Here is a 22203-nt window from a genome sequence, read left to right as displayed (position 1 = left end):
GGAAACAATAAAACTTCCTAGCATGTCATACAAATGATTCACAATCTAAAGAACACCCTTACGACTTCTAATAATATATTATTTGGATATGTATAATACCTACTTCAAAAGATTTTTGGGAGACATACATGAGTTAATACATATAAAATGCTTAGGAGAGTATCTCATACAAAGAGAATGCTAGAAAAATTAGATAATATTCTAATAAGAACTTAATGTTCAATAAATAAATGATAACTGAGATGATCAGCAGAGGATTTCATGATTTGTATCCCAGAGCTGTGCAGGCACATAGAAAGCTAAGTATGGGCACAGTCGGCTTCAGATTCCAAGCTAATAGGGAAAAACTGCTCATATGATGCCAAGTTAAGGACCTCGCTGGTTCAAACTATATTTCTGGTTTTTGCAACCCATATCAGGATAGACAGGCAATTTGGGATTAAAAAGCACATTATAGTAACTCTTTCTTTGCTTCTTATTTTTATTTCAATTGGGAATGATTCAAGTCCATTTTCTTTGCATTTTCACCTATTTGAAATCTTTGGGCCTAGACCCATGCGTGGAAGAGACTATACTGCATGCAGTGGAAACTGAAGTTCCAACTGATGTTCTCCAGGTACATGATGATGAGAACGTGCTGATCAACAGAATCCCCTCTCCCACCCACCTACATTGCCTAAGGCTGCTAAAAAGAGGCATCTAACCCTTATAACCTTAAGGAAGATTTTACTTAAAAAAACAACCATCTTACAGGGTCACAGGTGGCAGATCCTGTCTCTGTCAGAGGCACTGAAATTTATGCTGCAAAAGGACATCTCTGTGCTCATTCACATTAACCTCTAAGACATGCCTGAACTTCCATTAATGATCTGTCATTGTTATTTATCTAAAGTAGGCCTAAGAGCTGTTTGTGTTATTAGTCTCCTTCACCATTTGTGGGCAGTGAGCTTCTCAAGTTCCAAACTTCTCTCTTTCAAACTGAAAGGGGTCACTTGGGTGTACTTGGGTTTGAGGGGAAACAAAAAGGGCTGGGTGGAGAAACTTCCTTTGTAGTACTATGAGATCTGACAACAAAAGACCTAATATTCCCCCAGATCTTTCATTGGGACTAGATATAGCCACAGCTTTTAACACAAAGACCACAGACCACTGCTGATAAAGGAGAAATGGATCTCACTTTAGTAATTATGGCCAGAAAAGTACATTGTTTTAAAAAGAAAAACTAGCTATTCAATTTTAGACATTTTTAGTCTTCTGACTCTTCACTGTTCCAGGATTCAGAAAGAATCATATCATATAATTAAATTCTCTACATAAACATAAAAAGCAAGTATAAGGTGTTTATAAAGTGCCTGACACAGTACATGTAATAAATGGTTATCATCGATGTTGTTATTTTTATTATTCTGATCATCACCTCCCATAGTCCATTGGGGATATGACCAAAAACAGAGCCAAGCACAAGTGTGTCTTCTATTTAGGTAATAGATGTGGATAGAGATAGATATGGAAGAATATATGGATATAGATGAAAGACTTCTGCCTTTATCACAACATCACATTCACTTAGGAGCCCTGTCAGTCAGGAAAGGTAATGTAATTATCCTAATGTGACATATAAGGAAACTGACACCAAAGGAAGCAGATCATAGCAGTCAATGAAAGATTTGAGCCTGTAATTTTACCTTTCAGATTCCTACTTTCTTACTCTTTCTCTTTGAGGTTGAGGGAAGGGTACAAAAGAAGCTGGGGAAAAGTGGCAAGAGAAGTTGGGGAAAGGGAGATAGTATAGGAAGCTCTTTCCCAGATTGTCTGAGTTCCTCAGCCAAAGCAAAGTATATTGTTGTCAAGCAGTTTATTTTGTTTATAGGTGTGGCTTATGAAATCTCCCTCTTTACTTCGTCATCATCTCTATAATTAATTGTAAGTAGGCATTAGTCTATATTCATGATTTGTTGTTCATTGCACCAGCATGAAAAGCAGAAGAAAGCACTATATCCTACAAAGGCTCAAATTTCTCTTTGAATTTATAATACTTGTTCTAAAGGAGCAGAGAGATTCTGACAAGCATGGGTTGATTTCCCATTATGTTCCCTAGTTTCTTGGCTCAATAAGCTAGACCTTCAACAGTGCCAAGCATACGCTGACTGCCCTGGATCACCCAAGGTATGCTGGAGGCCTTAGGAGACCATATGTTAGGCATCTGACATATGTTAAAAAAGGAGCTGGTCATATTTCTGAAGCAGATTTCCATAATGTAGCTTCGCCGTGCAGGAATTAGCCCTGTAGCTCATCATGTTTAATTCATGCTTAATTACATTTGAATCCGTGAACTTTTCCATGAAGTCTTCACAATTGCACTTCCATTGTAGTAGTCATACTTGCTAAATTTTCTGTGCTTTAAACACAAATGTCAGTGCCTTGTGAAATTTCACAATTATGCTATTCACTGTCATTTTTCATTCAGCCATGAATCAACATAATTTGATGATAGCTGTACAATTATGAAAATACTGTCGAGTAGACATCACCCATGTGAACCTAGTGCTAAGCATTATTGTAATAAAGTCAGGGAAAGTCATGAAATTCCTAGCCAGCCTGAACTTAACAGAACATGAAGTCATTTAACTTAATTGAAAGTGTTTGCACTGAGTTTTTCTACTTCAGCAACAGAAGTTCCATACAAATTAGAGCTGCTGAGGAAAGGACTGCCTCTGAAGTTGCCTTTCACAGAGCCAACAAAACTATCAGATTTACAGTGGCATTTCATATTCATCCATCCTTCCTCTCTAAGTACCATTTGATTATCTCCTACTGCCATGTTTAAATCAAATCCTATGAAGCTCTGTATCAGAAGCTCATAGAATCGTAGCTGAAAGGAACTTTGCAGATTACCTAATCTCTCATATTCATTTTGGAGACGAGAAGCTCAGACCCAGACTTTCCTAATATCACAGCCATACAGCGACAGAACTGGAACTCAGGTTTCCTGATGCCCAAGCCAGAAAATCATTCTCACAACACACTAGGGTACTTCTCAGTAATGGTAACTGAGGGTTACAAAGTAAAGCTTTGCTCTGATGTGAGAAATGGAACACCGAAGTCTCGAGTTCCATCACCTTCCCTACCCAGATAGACCATTCCCACTAGTCTGTGTTTATGCCTGAAAATTTCACCATTAAGAATTGTTTATTAGAGGGGCACCTGAGTGGCTCAGCAGGTTAAAGCCTCTGCCTTTGGCTCAGGTCATGATCCCAGGATTCTGGGATCGAGCCCCGTCCTGCATCGGGCTCTCTGCTCAGTGGGGAGCTTGCTTCCCACTCTCTCTCACTACCTACTTGTGATCTCTGTCTGTCAAATAAACTTTTTAAAAAAAATCTTTAAAAAAAAGAATTATTAGATTTGAACCATTGCGTTCCCAGGAGAAACTTGTTAAAATGGAAATAATGTGTTATACAACAGAGCCTAGGCCTTGGAATGGCCCAAGGAATACTCTGCATGAATTTCAAGTCAGCAATCAGGGCCTGAACAAATGTTACAAGAGAAAGATAATATTTGATGGATGTGACTGATGCAGTAGAATGAGGGAGAAGTCATTGGACATGGTGAGGAACCATAGTGGGTACCTGGAATCTGAAGGTCTGGATAGGAAGCATGCTTCGGAGAGATGCAATGAGTGCTTCAATCAGGTTGGAACATAGAGAGGAAGAGACTCCGATAAAAGAGGATTGGAGTCAGTGACTGATACCCACACACCAGAACCCAGGAATAATGACCAATGAGTGGTATTTCCTCCTCCAGAGGAAAATTCTATCTCTATGAAGCATTTTCCTTTATCATCTCTTTCTTATTCAGAAAAGGGAAAGAATACGTCTGCATCTTTCTTAAGGACTCCTGCCCAAGACTTTTCTCTGGGCGTGTATTACCTGCAGGGGGTCAATCCTTTAGCCAAAAAGTCCATGATTTTAGAAAATCTTTTTCTGAGTTCAGGCAGCAGAGAGAAAGCTCCCAAACAAACCATTCTCCTCCCATATGTTTGCTACAAGCTTCCTCAGGAAGGCTGTGTGGTCAGGTTTGAAGTCCATAAAATACAGGAAAAGGGGCACCTGGGTGGCTCAGTGGGTTAAAGCCTCTGCCTTCAGCTCAGCTCATGGACCCAGGGTCCTGGGATCGAGCCCCGCATTGGTCTATTTGCTCAGCGGGGAGCCTGCTTCCCTTCCTCTCTCTCTGCCAGCCTCTCTGCCTAATTGTGATCTCTCTCTGTCAAATAAATAAATAAAATCTTAAAAGAAAAATACAGGTAAAGAGTGATATCAGTTGCTTAGGAACACATATGCCTGGCTCCTCCCTTCCCTACATCTTTTTACACATTCTGGGCAGGGCAAGGTGGTGATACTTAGGAACTCTGCACTTAGTATCTAGCCTCACTTTAAACTGAGTAAAAATATAATGGGGAGGGCATTTCCCATTGAGAAGTAACCCCTTCTAGGGATAAGATATTGTATTTACAGGCCACTTTCTGATGTGTCTAAATCAAACCACCAGTGAGGCTAGTGTGCTAGGCGATTTGAGTAGAGATAAGAAACACAGGTTTTATCCTCAAGAGCTTATGGCCGAGTAAACAAGAGAGAGCATCTGTGTAGAGAGATAGCCAACAATAATATCAAGATCTGTCAGTGAGAGGAAAGGGGAGAGGAAAGAAATGGACGAGGGACATGAGTGGGAAAGGAAGACGTACATGTATGAAATGGAAGGAATCAAACAAATATCTTTAAGTACATGATAACAGCGGTTAACTAAGCACCGTGTTCCCAGCACAGTGCTGTGCTTTACACACATTATCTTATTTGATGGTATTTGTGACCTTTTCTTACAACTCCAGGAAGAAGCTGCAATAATCAGTGGGTTAGTACCTGTCCTCAAAGACTTACCTCTAGGAAAAGTAACTGAGCAAAGGTTTATCTTTAAAGAGTGACAAGCCAGTGCCTGTGGTTTGTTAACAGTGAGTCAATGGCAGAAACTCTGGCAGAGAACTTTTTTTTCTAGGAGCGTTGTCTGCCATCTTGTCAACTTTGCTTTGAATGTCCCCTCACACCTGGCTCAGCACCCTGGACAGAGCAGGTGCCCGCTTTCATCTGTGGGTCTGCCTCAGATTCTAACTTCTTATGTGTGGGGTGATTCCGCATTGTTGTCATTCGTGAGTGACCGAATCCTTAGCCTTCAGTCTATCAGCACTTCAGGTTCCCAAGACACTTGACTGAATAAGGCAAGACAGGACCCACGGTGCACCTGTGGCTGATATGTCCTTAACATGTTCGGTCATAAGAACCCTCCTTACTTCTCCACTGGCCCCTAAGTTCCTCCAAGTGTAAAGTCCACCTGAAGCGCAAAAGCACAGTGGATTTGAGAAATTAGTGTTGCAAAGGTGGTCAGAAAGTGATAGAGGACAAGAGAACAAAAGCACTTGTCATGCCAAAGACATTTTCACCCCGAGCAGGCCAAACCTTTGTCTGCCAGCTTTGAAAACGCTGGCCACAATACATGCTTGGTTTGCCAGGATAAAAGGTATTCTATTGTGGAACTCTCTCTAGGCTCAGGGAAATAATTATTAACTGTGGCTTCCACGGGCTAGGATTATGCCAGGTGGAAAAAACCATGGGCTTTAATCTGCTTGATCTGAAATGTCAAATTGGGCCTAAACACTTCCTAGTGCTCTTAGTGCTTCTGGGGAAGCCAAGCTCTTCATGCCTTAGCCCTTCTGTTCACAACTCAGCCTTTTCTTCTACATTTCCATGTTAATTACAACTCTTTGCAAGGGAGAGAATAATTGTTCTGGCTATTATGTACTATCAACAGGCCATTTTCAAGCTTTTACCCAAAATTCAGTGATTAAGCCTCAGTCGGCATGCCTTCTGGATACTGTCGCTTAGCCCTTTACACTTGCTGAGTAGACAATAGTTCTGTGGTTCTGAGATTGGAAAAATAGAAGGCTTCCTTCCACCTTTAATCTCTGTGACTACAGAACTCGGAGGGGGGAAGACCCAGAGATGAGTCCTCCTCCTGGGACCAAAGCAGACTCTAACTCACTTCCATTAAAGAGACCGAGAAAGCCATGCAGAGGCACATGGAAAACAAGCTTGAAGCAACACTTGTCACCTTGGGAAGCTGGGCACAGCCATGCCGGCACAATGGACTCTCAGGAATGAGGCCGGTTGGTTTGCACAAAGCAATAAAATAAGACCTGCGCCAGAGGAGTACGAGGACATTGGCCTCTCCAGATGGAGACTCTCAATGGTGCTGAATGCTGCTATGCATGCCAGCGTGACGGTGGCTTGTCACTGCCATTCCTTTGCCAGCAGGAGCATGGCTGTCATGCATGGGACATCAAAAACCAACAAAAAACACTAACTCATTACCTTTGTCAGTCACTTAACTCAATATACTTTTTTGAAATCAGGAAGATCATTTTCCAAGAGTAAAAAGGATCTGTGTAACTAAGCTCTCAAGGAATAGCAAATACTGTGTCATAAAGAGTCTGACTCCATTTTTTATGTTTGCTGACAGTTTTCAAGGCCCACCCCTCCCCTGTTCCCTACCCCATGGCTGAGCAAGCTGATAAGAAAGCCCAGTGCTTCCTCCTTTGACACCAGCAGCGAATTCAGAACATGCAAGCCACAGACTGGGTCTGGGAAACTGTACCCCAGCCACACCCCATGACCACCATAAAGCCTCCCTCTCTGCCTTCTCAAGGCAGAACGTCAGACCAGCTTGAGCGCCTGCCTTGCCCTTGCCAGAGACCCTCAATGTGTGTACTATAAACTTTTCACACCGTCTTGGTGCATGTGTGAAATGATCACAACTAGTATGAGGTAGGGGTCCACCTACCTCATAGGGGTCCATGGATTGACCTCAGCACATTGTTTGAAATGTGTAAGAGCAAATACTGTTTAAAAAATGTGACTTGGGGGAAAAAAAAAGGTGGGGGGGGGGTGTCTGGGTGGCTCAGTTGATTAATATCTGCTTTAGGTTCAGGTCATGATTCCAAGGTTCTGGGATCGAGTCCCACATTGGGCTCCTTGCTCCGGAGGGAGCCTGCTTCTCCCTCCACTTGTTCTGTGTGCTATTCCCCTGCTTGTGCTCTCTCTATGAAAAATTAATAAATAAAACCTTAAAAAATTTTAAAAAATTTAAAACTTGACTTGGGGAGATCTCCAAGATATAGTCAAGCTTAGAAAGCAATTTGCAAAACATCATGGATTATATAATTCCATTTATATAAAAATAAGATTTACATATAGTGTATGTTTATATACATAAATGTAATATTGTATATACATATATATAAATGTACATAAATGTGTACACACACACATATAATCTAAAGAAAATGAACTGAAATCTGTTAACTCTGGTTACTCCTAGGCAAGGGGATAGAAAATAAAAAGATTAAAAAGTCACCATCATATTTCAATCTGCATACTTATGTTAGGCTTGAATCATTTATCATAGATGTATCCTATTTGTCTAAGGCACTACCAATAATTAAAGTAAAATAAAATAAAACAAAATATCAAGTCTAGGGGTACCTAGGTGACTCAGTGAGTGGAGTGTCCCACTCTTGGTTTTGGTTCAGATCATGATCTCAGGGTCAGAAGATCAAGTCCTGTGTCGGGCTCCATGCTGAGCATGAAGCCTGCTTGAGATTCTGTCTCCCTCCCTCTTCCTCTGCCCATCCATCCCAAATATATGCGTGTGTGTGTGTCCTAAAATAAATTTTTAAACGAATTTAAAAATGATTTTACTCATCAGATGGGGAAAAACTTGAGGGGGTACCCCACATTGAGGAAAATGTACATTGTACATTGTAAGGAAAATGGTACACTCTGCATTGCCAGTGAGCTGTGGAGAAAACTGATTAATATATTTTAAAAGCCTCAAAAATTATCAAATCCTTTGACCCAGTAAACATGAAGTTTATAGGGCTTATGGTTAACACAGCAGCCCCTGCTCCAACATTTCCTGTCTCCCTAAGACCGTTCCTCAGAGTCCACCTCTCTCTGCTCTTTGATAGGTTTCTTCTGATGTATCATTCCATGTTTTTCTTTTTTTAAGATCTTATTTATTTATTTATTTGTTTGTTTGTTTGTTTATTTGAGAGGAAGGTTGAGAGATAGCACAAGTAGGAGTAGGGTGAGGGGCAGAGAGAATCAGAATCCCCCAGCCCCCAACACAGGGCTCAATCGCAGGATCCCTGAACTGAAGGCAGACACTTAACCGACTGAGCCTCCCAGGTGCCTCCATATTTTTCCATATTATGCTTATCCTGCTACTTCTTGGTTCATCAGTTTTAGATGTACGTTGATCTTACTATGGTGGCTGAGACTTCAACTCTCCTGCATCATGATCTCCACTCATCCTTACTTCCTGTCCTCTCTTCCTCCAGTCCTGTTTTTTCACAATCTTTATTCTCTATTATTATAACTATGCAGGTATTGGATTGAGTCAAAAAGGAAGCTATTTTTATATTTCCTTTCATGTATAGTACTTTTCCTAAAAAGTTAGTCATTGCTTCTTCTTTTTTCTCTAACTCTCTTGTATTTCCAGATGTTTAACTTCTCCTCATAGAATTTCCTAGCGCTTCCCTTTCTTGCTTCTCTCATGTTCGATGCATACTCATTTTTCTTGATGTTGCTCTTTCTTTGTTTACCCCTTACTTTGCTTGAATGTATCTCCCAGCAGCCTCCTAAGAAGGAAAAAAAAGAAGATCCCTTTTTTTCTTTAAAGAACTGTATAGCTGGAAAGTTCTTTATAACGTCTTATAATAATAATAAGGTAATCTCCCACCTTTTTAATTTTTCTCTTCTTAGTTTGATGTTAGATGTTCTGCATTGATTTTTCTAATTTCCTCCAGTCTCCTCCATTTTCCGTCTCCTTTTGTTCTGTTTTCTGAGCATTCCTCAATTTCATTCTCCAATCCTTTTATTGAATTGTTTATTCTGCTACCATATTTCTAATTTTAAGGGCTCTTTCTAATTCCTTGATTTTTTATAGCCTCTTATGTTTGTTTTATAGAGGTAGTATCTTTTATTGCTCTGAAGATATTAAATATAGATTTCTGTTTGTTTTCTTCTGCATCATCTGTTTTTTACAGGTCCTTTTTTTGTTGTTTATTTGTTTGTTTTTCTCTTTAATGTCAGATGAGTTCCTCAAATATATAGTGATCCTTAGCTGACCATTCACATTTAAGGCTGGCGATTCCAAAGTTGCTGATTAGAAGCTCAGCGTTTGTGTGACTTGCCCACTATTGGAAGTGTGACGTACGTGGGCATGACTTGTCCACTTAGGAGCTAAACTGGAAGATTTTTAGCTGTGAAGTAAACAAGGCTTTTGGTGAGAAAGAAATATCATCAGTATGAGATCTCGTCTCTGGAAGGATTATGTTTTTCCAAAAATTGTCTAATTGCCTGGTGGTGCAAGGGAATTTGGTGAAAAGACATCACATGACCGGCTATCAGCATTCTGGAAAAGTAGGGCAGGGGGAGACAGCCAAAGACTCAAACGATTAGTACATTTCAATGGCCCTGCTTTCAGCTCTTTGCTCTACCCACTCCTTCCTCCCACCTTCTGTGGTGCCATTGCAAGTCCTGTGACACCTTGTGTTACTCCCAGAAGGAGACAGGCAAACTGACAGTAAAGTATGGAGCCTGAAGGAGGTGTTATGTTCTGGGGATGTTGTGCCATACTCAGAATCGTGGGTCTGGAGTCTTCTGTAAGACCAGTGTAGTTTATTGACACTTAAGGTTTTCTAAAGATGAATCCTACTCTTAGGACTAACTCTGGCCAACATAAGGAGATAAAATGTTGTAAGCTGGATAAAAAGTACCAGGCAGCAGCCTCGCATAGAGCTATATTGCTAAAATAAATCTTCCTGGTAGCTGGTCTAAAGCTCACTGTTTCTGTGTATTGAATTTTAGCCTATTTTTATAGTCATGCATTCCTATAAAGACGCTTATTACAGACTGCGAAGACCTGATTATGAAGAGTAGCTGCAGAAAATGAATTATGCAAAGGAAAGATCTTGCATCCTTAATAAATATACTTGTTAACAAATATGCAGCAAAGAAACAACAGGCTAAGAACCACTACCCTAGAAATCAATGCTTATTATTCTAAGGAGCGGGTCATTTAGAACTAAACTGTCTCATGTGGCAAACGCACGTGAATGACATCTTGTATACTAACTTCATTTTAGCACTGTTATAATTGCCTATTAATCCATCCACTTCCCTTCCAGATTCTTAGTTTAGAAACCATAGACGGGGCATCTATTATGTGCCCTCCCCTATGCACAGCACAGTGCTGGGTACATAGCATATGCTCAATAAATACTTGCTGCAGGAAGGAATGGTTTACAATGTCTCTATTAAACCATCTCATCAAACTTGCCTTACTTCTCATTCCAACTTCTAAATAGTCTAGGGGTAAGTATGGTTGTATAAGGGGGGAGAGAGTGGATACAGATCAAATTGTCAAATGAATTTAACTGCTTTCATGTATCTAACCCCGTTTTTTGGAACTTGAATACTGAAAGCACAACTCTGCCTACTTAGATGTATTGAGAGAAATGTAAATTGATACAATCACTGTAGCAAACATTTTAAAGTTGAATTTACATACTCTGTCTACTATCCATTCCATTCCTATAGTCTTGAGGAACTCTTGCATTTGCGCTCAAAGGGATGTGCACACAAATGTCTAGTGCAGCTTTCTTTATAACACCAGAGAAATGGAAACACCTAAGGGTCAATTGACAGGAGAATGAGGAAATGATAAAATGGTGACTGAGTGGACATGAGCTCATGGGGCAGGAAGCAGACTCCTCTCTGAGCAGAGAGCCTGACGTGGGGCTCAATCCCAGGACCCTGAGATCATAACCTGAGCCGAAGGCAGAGGCTTAACCCTTGAGCCACCCAGGTGCCCCAAGATGTGTCTATTTTTTAATATAAATTAATATAAATGTAACATAATATAAATAAGCATAAAATATGTTTTTACCTTAAATTTTGTGTATCCATGTGTAATATCTCCTACTGGGTCTCTTCTGTGGAGAACCTTGACTAATAAAAAACGTAAACATTGGTGATAAAGTATATATAACCACATAGAGTGGAACTTCAGAATCATACCTATAAGGCTTAAAAAGATGGAAAATTGAACAATATCATGTTAAGAGATGGATACATATAGGGGAAACGTATTTTTAAAAGGAATGGTTAGGGACACCTGGACCCCTCCCCTGCTCATGCTCTCTCTGGCAAATAAATAAATACAATCTTTAATAAAAAAGGAGTGGTCAAGCCCCATATTTGTGAATTCACAGTACCTCTGTGCAAAGAGGCAGAGGAAGGAAGGAAACTTGGGCTTTCCCTTTATGTAGTGTTGATAATGTTCTAGTTCTTAGCTAGGGTGGTAGGTTTATGAGTACTCATTTTATTAATATACCTTCTGGTTTTTTATGTATATTAAACACCATCTTCTTATGAAACAAATATTCTGTGATTAAAACTTTTTAAAATAACAAATCTTACAGGCACCTATATAAAAGAACATTGTGCTGAGCCCCTTTTGTTGGCTTAGCCACTGTTTTTAACATAAAATACTTCCTCTTGGAAGCCTCTGTTCCTTTTTCTTTAGCAACACTCTTTCCTCTTTTATCCTTGTCCCACTTGTACTTTTCACAGCTTCTAATCCATTAACCACTCTGACATATGGATTTAAATGCCCTTCTTATTACACTCTGCTGGATTCAACTTCTCCAGGTCTGATTTTCCCAACTCTGTTTCATAATCAGTAGCTTTTCCTGTAGCCCTTATTTTCAACTCCCTCATCTGGTTAGAATGCATTTCCCTTACATCCATCTTGCCCAGACCCTGAGTTACATCCCAGGAGAGTACAATATCCTCTGTGGACTCCACGGGCTTTGATTACTTCTCCCCTTAACCTTGTTCTTTTGGTTAAGTCATTCTTCTTAGGCTAAAGTTCACACCAGTTCCCCCAAGTTTCTTTCCTCCAATTCTCTCTTTGACCTTCTCTAATCCGGCTTTTACCCACTTCACTCTATTGAAACACAAAGCTACCAATTACACCCTCCTCGGGGGCTAAGCCTCCTGGCTGTGCCAGCCTCAGCCCCCTTGACCTCACCACTGCCTTTGATCTTGTGAAACATTGTGTCCTTGGGTCAATCGGTAACTCCCACCAGGGCCAGGCAGAATGTGTTCCTTGCCTAGAGCGTAGAGGAGTCAGCATGCAGCTGGCTAACTGGAGTAGTTTGCATGCTGCAAAGGAGCTCTCAGCTAAAAGAGAGGAGGCTGGAGATGAGAATTCGTTTTTCATTTAAAAGCTGAATAAAGGATTGATCGTGCAGGCTCAAGTAACTTGAGAAAAGAAAAGAGCTGCCGATGATCAGCACATGCAGAACTTTTTTCAAATAATTTCTCCGCAATTTAACAAATAGTTGTAGAAAATGAAATTTTTGAGAGAATTTGAATTCCAAAGCTCGCTGTAATAATTTGCCTCTGTGTTGTTGTTTTTAATTTTCTGAGCGGCCTTATGTGGGTTTCGGTTTCATAGCTAAATATATGAGCAGCATATTTGGATTTTTTTTACTTGATTGTTTTTTGTTTAGATTTAGAAAGAGCTGGAAATAATCTTTTGTTCTCTGAAATCATACTAGCAAAAATTCCTTTATGGCCTTTATTGAAATTTATCATACATTAGGACAGAATGCATTATTAATAACATAATTGCATGAATTTGAGTTGGTAATATGCAGTTGGATATTCAAGATATCCTCTCACAAAATATCTCCAAATTACAATTGTTGATTTATCTCTATAATTTCATACCCTTTAGCTAAACGGGACTCTTTTCTCCCTTATGCCTTTACTTTCCCTTCTCATCTTTGCTCCTGAAGTTTTTTGGGTTTTTGTTCGTTTGTTTTCTCCTGACTTTAAGACCTCCTTGTTCTCTCATTTCCTCTGGTCAAAATTTCTCCCATTATTCGACCAGCAGTAATACTTAACTTGTACCCTTTCTGACCTTATTTTGTTTTGTATTTTGCATTTGCTACATTATTTAAACTTCTATTTGAAAATAATTTCAAACTCACAGAAAAGTTGCAAAAATAATACAGAGCATAACACCCTTCTTTGGATACAGAAATTTTAACATTGGCCATATTTGTCATCTCTTTCTTTATCTGTATGCATGTGGTATGTATAATATTTCCCTTCTGAACTTCTCTAGGATAGGTTGCATCTATTACGTCCCTTTATCCCTTCACATTTCAGTACGTATTTCCTAAGAATAATGCTATTGCTTTATGGAACCATGGTACAGTAACCAACTTGAGGAAATTTAACCCTGATACTGTACTTTTTATCTAAGCAGTCCATATTCCCATTTTGTTGGTTGTGCCAATAAAATCCTTTAAAAGCTCTTTTTTTTTTTTTTATACCTCCAGTGCAGAATCCAGTCTAAGATCACACATTGTATTTAGATGGCATTTCGTCTCAGTCATATCATTAGCTGGCACTTATTGCAACCAATAAGCATTCTGAAGGTTAGTCATGTGAAGAACATATATTTATATGTTCACAGTTATAACCTGTTCTTCATCACATTCTTCCCCCAGATTTAGCATCTATTGATGATCCTTGCCCAAATTATTATGACAACTGAAAAATAGTGAATTTCCAATTCTCCTACCCCACTCACACTTATCTGTGAATTACCTTCTAAGGAAAAGCTCTCCCTTTCCCCAATTTTTTAAACTCTCTAATTATTACCAATATAGACTCCTAGGTTTCTATTTTATTTCCTGGATCACTGTCCTTATTTACTTTGATGCTTAAAATTGCCTCTGTTCTGGCTAGTGAAAGTCTCTTCAAGCAGGATGCTTTTGTTAAGCCCATGCATTTGCAGATCACTTCCTTACTTTCCAGCCTAGCAAGATGTCCAGGTTCACCTCCTGTCTTCTTAGACCTGCAATCAGCTATTTATTCATTCATTCCACAAACACTATTTTAGTACCTGCCATGTACCAGGCACTCTTCTAGACTTCACCAATACGACAGTAAGCAAACCTGGCCATCATCCTTTTCTTTTCTTTCTTTCTTTCTTTCTTTTTTTTTTTTTTTAGATTTTATTTATTTATTTGACACAGAGAGAGAGATCACAAGTAGGCAGAAAGGCAGGCAGAGAGAGAGGGAGAAGCAGGCTCCCCGCCAAGCAGAGAGCCTGATGTGGGGCTCGATCCCAGGACCCTGAGATCATGACCCAAGTCGAAGGCGGAGGCTTAATCTGCTGAGCCGCCCAGGTGCCCCACCATCCTCCTTTTCTTAATGAGATTTACAGTTAAGTGGACGATATGGACATTAATGGTTTTTTTCCCCATGTCTCCTATTCTTCATCCTTTCCCTCCGTGGGAAAATCCATGAATTTCTCACAAACTGGACTGTGTGCTTACTGAATGAGTCATAGTTTTGTTTTGTTTTGTTTTGTTTTCTGGTTATCTCTAAATTTCTCCTTGTCAGAGTCTGGAGCAGCATAATCCTGCAGGCTTGTAAGAAGTAGCTCTGAGTCTAAAGTTGTCTTGAATCATCAGGGAAGGTTTTTCCACAGAACTCTGTCCTGGAACCGGAGTGCATCACAGTGTCTCCTGCTCACCCACTGTAGTGCCAACTTGCTGGGCACAAAGCTGGCAGGAGGAGCCATGTGGCATTGGCTCCTATGAACACAGGGCATTGGACCAACACTTTACACAAGAGTCAGTAATGTCCACATCAGAGGTCTTGGTTGTGTGGAAAAGTCGCAACTTCTCCAATCACAGGTTGAATGATTCTCTATTCATTCCCTTGTTACCTATGCTTCAGCCACAGTGGTTTTCCTTCCATTCCTTGAAAACACCAAGCTCCACCACATCACAGACTCTCTTATTCTTCTCCATACTATTGTTTGGTTTTTTCCGTAGGCTTTACACCCAAAATGGACTTAACTCATGACCCAGACATTGAGAATCTCATACTCTACCAATTGAACCAGCCAGACACCCCTACACTATTCTTATCTTTCACATGGAAGAGGTCATCTCTGGCCATCCCACCAAGACCCTGTTCATTCCTTTAACATTATCTTTACCGTCTGAAACACAGAATCTTGAATAACATGGCAGGAAGCTTGGATTTGTATGCAAGGACAATAGGCTCTGAAAAAAGAAGAAAGAGAAGAAGGAGGAGAAGAAGGAGGAGGAGGAGGAGGAAAAGAACCATCATGACATTTAAGGTGATTGACTATAGATAAACCTCTCACTTGAGCTATGAAAAGTAACAACCTAGATTTAAAAAGTTAGTACATTTACCTTTATAATTTTTTGCTTGAAATCTGAAAACAAATAATTGCATACAAGTTCAAAATAAATGAAATGTCCCGTGGTGACACTTTAAGCCCAACCTCTTGTCTTATTTAGGGATGCAACTTCCTGCTTTGTTCATGCTATTTTAAAGTATTAGTGTGACTGTTAGGTACATCTCAGGGACTTTTGAGAATGTATTTTACAACATTTAATATAGATGAAACGTGAATGCTTTTCATACTCAGTTGTGCGAAACTGAATGCATAAGAGCGGGTGACTGAAAGAAGTGTTCTGTGTTAGCAGTGCTCAATTCTGAAGACCTTTCCGTGACCCTACTATCTTCTCTTATTTATCTAGTAAGTGGTGGAAAGCAGTAAAATGTCCCAGAAGAAATGGTATTCTGGAGACTTCTAAGCATATAAGTTGTGGGAAGCTGAGGCTCTGAGAAAAATGTAATCAATTCATCTGGAAATTGAACAGTAAAATAATCAAATTGTGATCACTTTACTCACCAACAGATTTAAGTATCTATAATCAAGAATGGACAGATTGTCTCTCTAAAAAAAGTAGATATGAAGAAATGATTAGCATAAACTTCTTTCAAAATTTTTTTTCTGATGATAAAACATGAAAAAATCTGAAATCTTGAATTGCAAAAAGAATGAAATAAAGTAAATTTGCTATAATCCCACCCTCCAAATATACTAACAATTATTATCATTTTGATATGGGAGTCAGATAATGAAGAGAATTCTACATTCTGACTTTTGTAATCACTTTCTATTCTGAGCATTTCTCCTTGTCCTTAAATAATCTTTAAAGTCATGATTTTTAGTACCTACATATTATTTCAGCATACACATACACCTGATTTATTCAACAACTTCCTGGTTTAGGGAAATGTTAAGTTGTTTGCAATTGTCAGGCATAGAGAACCATATTTTGGATTTCTGGTGCAAAAAAAAAAGATTTAGCCTTCTGCTTCCTCAAATCCTGCTAAAATTTCAGGAAAAGGGTATTGATCCCCAAGAAAAAAACAGAGTGTGAGAGGAGACCTCAGTAAATTAGAGATCTTAATATTTTCCTTGGAAGACTGAAAGAGGACAGAGGAGGGATGCCTGGGTGTCTCAGTCAGTTGAGCATCTGCCTTCGACTCAAGGTTCTGGGATCAAGTCTTGTATCAGTCTTCTTCCTCAGCAGGGAACCTGCTTCTCCCTCTGCCTGCAGCTCCCCCTGCTGTGCTCTCTCTCAGGCAAATTAATAAATAAAATCTTTTTTTTTTCTTAAATATTTTACTTATTTATTTGACAGAGAAAGTGAGATCACAAGTAGGCAGAGAGGCAGGCAGAGAGAAAGGTGGGGAAGCAGACTTCCTGCTGAGCAGAGAGCCCGACACGGCGCTCAATCCCAGGACCCTGAGATCACGACCCGAGCCGAAGGCAGAGGCTTAACCCACTGCGCCACCCAGGCACCCCCAATAAATAAAATCTTTTTTAAAAAAGAGGAAAAAAAGAGGATAGAGGAGTCACTGGCTATGGAAATATCTTGTTCTTTCTTCATTATAGATAACCTTCATTATAGGTAACCTTTCTTTACCTGCAATACCCATGTAAGAATGACAACACACCTTGAATTTGACATTACATGTCAAATATATTTCAATTTAATAAATAGTTGATCAATTAATTACTTTTCTTTCACCCTTTAAAAAATGACATCACATGACATCATTGACCAAGTTAAGAATTAATAAGATCTCAAAGGGCCACCTGCAAAGAGGGTGGATGGGTCAAGTAGACTCTCCCTGTACTATGGTCTTCCTCTCCTCCTTCCAACTCTCATTCCCCATCCCTCTGTCCAGTTTCTCGAGTTCTTATTTTGGTTCGTAAAGCAAAAACTTGCCTTTTTTGGGTAAACATCCATTCCAATCTACTGTTCTCTGGTATTTCATTTCACTAGACCCTACCTCCAGTCCACTGCCCTTTTAATTTGCATGCAACATAGATTATAAATATCTCATTTTATTCGGTACATATGTTGAAAATCTTTAACCACACAGTTTATTGCTTTATGGTAGGAACTATAAGTCTATTTATGTGACTTTGAAAGTAGCCCAGCTTGCACCAGCAAGTTTAATAAAAGCTTCTGATGATAGAATAAGTGGTTCGTATTATGTTTAAATCTGAGTGCTTGGTTTTTGACACTTCTCTTTGGTGTAGGTAACACACTATTGAAGCCTTTCTACCTCTATGCTAGAATGGTTCTTCTATTACTGCATTTATCACTTCATACTGTAACTATTTGTTCACAGAACTGCTTTACATGTAGCCTATGAGATCACAAAGGTCAGGAACTGTCTTTTCATTCCTTCAACACATATTTTTTGAGCACCTGCTACATATCGCCCAGTGTGTTAGGAACAGGAAATACAATGATGAACAAGGTAAACGTGGCTTATTTAGGCAAATGCAGTGTGGCCATACCCCAAGCTAGTGTATTACTTACCCATTGCCACAGTAATGTTATATGACAAACTACTCCAAAACTCAGTGACTTAAAATAACCAGAATGCAGGTTCTCCATAGTTTACGGGAACCAGGCGAGACCCCTGGGGGAGATTCTGCATCAGGCCAAAGGATGGCAGGCACTGCTTCTTCATTGTGACTTGGGTTCAAGTCTAAGACACTTGCATTTATCCTAGGGCACAGGCCTCTTAGAGCATGTGGTCCTCATGGTGGATCACTGAAACACAAAATATTAAACTCATGGAGCAGGCAAAATGTCTGTTCCATGATGTTCATTAACTTACCATTGGCCCAAGCAAGTCTCATGACCAAGATCAACATCAGTGGAGCAGGAAAGAGCCTCATGTGCAAGGACACTGCAAAGTTACATGGTAAAGGGTGATATTTATATTTCCAATAGGAAAGTGCAGAATGTAAACAATCTATGACACTAGATCACTGTTTTTCTTACAGCAGATCATTATACCCTATAGAGCTCCCTTTTAAATTTTCATCATAAATAACCTGTTCAGTATTTGTCTCCCTGCTCTTCTGTAAGCTCTACAAAGACAGAGATCCTGGGCCGCCTGGTGGCTCAGTCGTTAAGCATCTGCCTTTGGCTCAGGTCATGACCCCAGGACCCTGGGAGATCCATGCAGGGCTCCCTGCTCAGTGAGAAGCCTGTTTCTCCCTCTCCCACTCCCCCAGCTTGTGCTCCCTCTCTCACTGTGTCTCTCTCTGTCAAATAAATACATAAAATCTTAAAAAAAAAAAAAAAAAAAAAAAAAAAGGAGAGATCCTGGGGATGCCTGGGAAGCTCAATCAGTTGAGCTCCTGACACTTGATTTCAGCTCAGGTCATGATCTCAGTGTTGTGGAATCAAGCCCATGTCAGCCTCTGCCCTGCTGGAGATTTTCTCTCTCCCGCTCCCCCTGCCCCTTCCCTCTGCTTATGTGTGCACACACACTCTCTGTCTCAAATAAATAAATACAAATCTTAAAAGAAATAGAAATCCTGTTTTACTCATTATTACAAAATCATTCTTTCCCCATAGTAAATGCTCAATAAATGAATACTAGGGTACATTGAATTGGTAAGCGTCATGATATAGACATCCGGAGAGCAAGTAGATCCTAAGGAACAGAGGTTCATACCATTTCCTGCTCATTGTTATCACCTGGGGAAATTTAAATACTACATGCCTATGCCTCATCCAGAGCATTCAAAAGGAACCTTCTAGTTTTAATCTCTGAAAGCGGAGATGGGGCCTCGGCAAGCTCCCAGTGCATTCCAGGTGATTGTAACACACAGCCAGGGATGAGACTCACTGAGCTGGTGCCACCTGACCTGGACTAGTGCCATCAGGGAAGATTTCCTGAGGTACGAGGTATTTAAGCAGAGGCTACCCGGGGGCCGGTAAGTAGGTTTTGGCCCAGCGTGGGGGCAAGGGCAGGGTGGAAGAAGGTGGAGGTTTTTACCAGAGGCTGCCGTGTGTGCCAAGGAATAGAGGTAGAGAGAGCTGTTTTACCTGGTGTCTGGATAGGGTGAGGTGAGCGAGGTGGAGTCTGACGACTATTTCCTGGGCAGAATTCTTAGATAAAATGGCTAGAAACACTCCAGAGTTGAGGGGAAAGCTTTCCCCATCGGAAGCAGAGGTCTCTCAGGAAAGGTTCTGCCCGGTCTGAGTAACTTCCCTTGGCTGCTTGCCCGGGTGAGGCTTTTGTTTGGTGCCCTTTGGCTTGAGTTTATTTTTGCTGTTGTTGCTATTACGCCGAGGTCTTTCCAACTCCTCTTTGTTTATGTAACTCTCTGGGCAGACATCTCCCATCTAGGTTGTGACAATCTTTCCAGGCGACGTTTTTTGTTCAGGATGACTGCTGAGTTACATTTTAATAATAGACAAGCAGGTGCACCTTTTTTTTCAAGTATTAACACATGAAATAATCATACCAAGAACTTCTCTGCTTTAAGAAACAATTCCTCTGCGAGATAGACTTTATGCAGCTCAATATTCTCCCCATACAAATCCATGTGATGAATTAATTTCAGATTTTTTTAATCAGTAAAACTTTGTTGCTCTTGTCAAAGTGATTTACTTATTTGCATCCAATAATGAGAAATATTTATCCATCATGTTTTATTTCTTGTATCTGGAAGCTTAGAGCTAAAATTGTAGGATTCAATATTAGCCATTTATGGGACATAATTGTCCACACGCCTATCAAATTTTAATTTTTTTTAATTTTATTTTTAGCAATTCTGCTCTATATGTGTCGTCAGTGGTAATCTACCTTAAATACCTTTTGAGGAAGCTGACAGATTGCCAGGTAAGGTAATCAGAACATTTACTAGATACTGTAGCAAATGTCAAGATGTAGGACTCATTCACTGTCCCTGAATTCCTCATCTACTAAATATTCCCAGAAGAATTTTTCTGCAAATAAGTATAGTAGTGAAAGACTTGTAACGCCTAGGCCTCAAATTATCTTGACAGTAGGCCTAAGGCTAAAAATGTATTTCTCTGCATCCTATCTTAAAATCAAAGTTCTAACCATTTTTTAATTGAATTTTTCCAACGATATAGAGATGTATGTATGCATACGCACATACCTGCAAAGGTGGCAGTAGTAAATATTACTGATTACCATCATGGTGAAGGCTGGCACATGTGAAGTGTTTGTTATTTGCAGTTCCAGTTGGAAGGTAATAGGGCACGGGCAGTGAAAGAGTAAATGCATAAATAATTGTTGCCTGCTGCCTTTTGCAGCTTTCCAGAGCAAGTAGTATAAATTTGAAATCAAGTAATTTTGAGCCCTGTCATTTTGCAACAGAGAAGAAAGTCTAAGAAAACTGAGCACCTTCCTCCAAGAAGTTATGAATACAGGATTCGATAAACCAACAAAGGGAGACTTTGCAAAGAAAGTTCTATCCTTCTAGATCCCAACAACATTAGGACTGTCCTCCAACCTCCCTCTTTTGAATAAAAGAGTAATTTTTTTAAAAAGATGTTATTTATTTATTTGACAGAAAGAGAGTGAGCACAAGAAGGGGAAGAGGAGGCAGAGGGAGCAAGGAACCCCCCGCCCAATGTGGGACTCCATGTGGGGCTTAATCCTAGGACCCTGGGATCATAACCTGAGCCAAAGGCAGATGCTTAACTGACTGAACCACCCAGGCGTCCCCAAAAGAGTAATTTTTTAAGCCCTCTGAAAAATACTTCTTGTCGCAATTCTACCTTCTGAATTTAATTAGCAATTTTATTACCTTCATTTTATTAACCTCTATTAATCATGAAAAACATATTACCGGCATTCCATTGATCTTCTGGTCTGAATTTGTAAGGGAAAGCCTTCTTATTTCTATTTACTAACATGAATGAAAAAGATTTAAAGCAAGACACCCAGCATAGGAAACTCATAAACTTCCACCAAAATAATAAGCAGTTTCCGAAAAGCAGATGCATCTGGACTGCATTGGTAAATGGTGCTTGGTTATAGACCAGTCAATATGGTTAATGTTAATTGTAATGTACTCTGGTCAAAATTGTACTTTATCTTAATTTCTTCTGATTTATGTCATTTTCCACAAAGTAATTCTGAAAACTTGAAGTTTATTGCATTCAGTTCCTACTAAAGGAAGACTGATATGATTTAAATATCCTTTTACCCTGGGTATTCAGATATCAGGTTACATACTGCTGTCAGTTCGGAATGAACTGATGTTTACTAGATCATATCCAACCTGCCTCAGACTTCCAGTAACATAGCTCAAAATACCAGTGATCGACAGGGCTTGACCTAGGGCATATTTATAGAAAACACCACAGGCCTTTGTCTCCAGAGGCAATATCCTTTATGACTGCCTGTGGAAATATTTATAATGCGTGTAGAGTGCCTTGATCATTTTGTTCAGTAAACAATGTATTTACAAAATGGAAGAAGAATGAAAATTCAATTTTTTAAAAAAAAATTTGATTATGAGTCTCCAGTGAACTATTCTGCGGTTGCTCCTTATATACACGTTCCTATTCCTTGGGACAAATGCAGAAACTACAGGAGCCAGAGCCGTCACATGCTATTCTAAAGAACCCAGAAAGTTCTAAACTTCCTGCTTCTGTAGATGTAAAAAAAAAAAAAAAAAAAAAAAAATTCCTGCTGATCCCCTACCAGGCAGTAGCATATCAGATGATTGCATAACACCTCCTTGTGCTGAGTTCCACTTCCTCCTTCTCCCTCCACCTTCCCCTTCCCCATTTAGTTCACATTTACCTTTATAGAAATTTTTGGC

The 22203-nt window shown here is 39.7% G+C and overlaps 1 long non-coding RNA gene across 1 annotated transcript in view; it reads right to left on the bottom strand.

Annotated features, from left to right (window-relative positions):
• Positions 1-19577, bottom strand: part of LOC131813920 (uncharacterized) — a 52829-nt gene extending 33252 nt beyond the window's left edge. Inside the window, exons 1-2 of the long non-coding RNA XR_009347039.1 lie at positions 19445-19577; positions 18222-18293 (exon numbers count right to left, since the gene is read on the bottom strand). This is a non-coding gene — a long non-coding RNA (uncharacterized LOC131813920). The remainder of the gene's footprint in view (positions 1-18221; positions 18294-19444) is intronic.
• Between the last annotated feature and the right edge of the window lie 2626 nt (positions 19578-22203).

This window comes from Mustela lutreola, chromosome 13 (genome assembly GCF_030435805.1).
Source record: "Mustela lutreola isolate mMusLut2 chromosome 13, mMusLut2.pri, whole genome shotgun sequence".
Classification (NCBI taxonomy): Eukaryota; Metazoa; Chordata; class Mammalia; order Carnivora; family Mustelidae; genus Mustela; species Mustela lutreola.
Note: the sequence above shows the minus strand (reverse complement) of the source record. Positions and strands in the feature narration are given on the sequence as shown.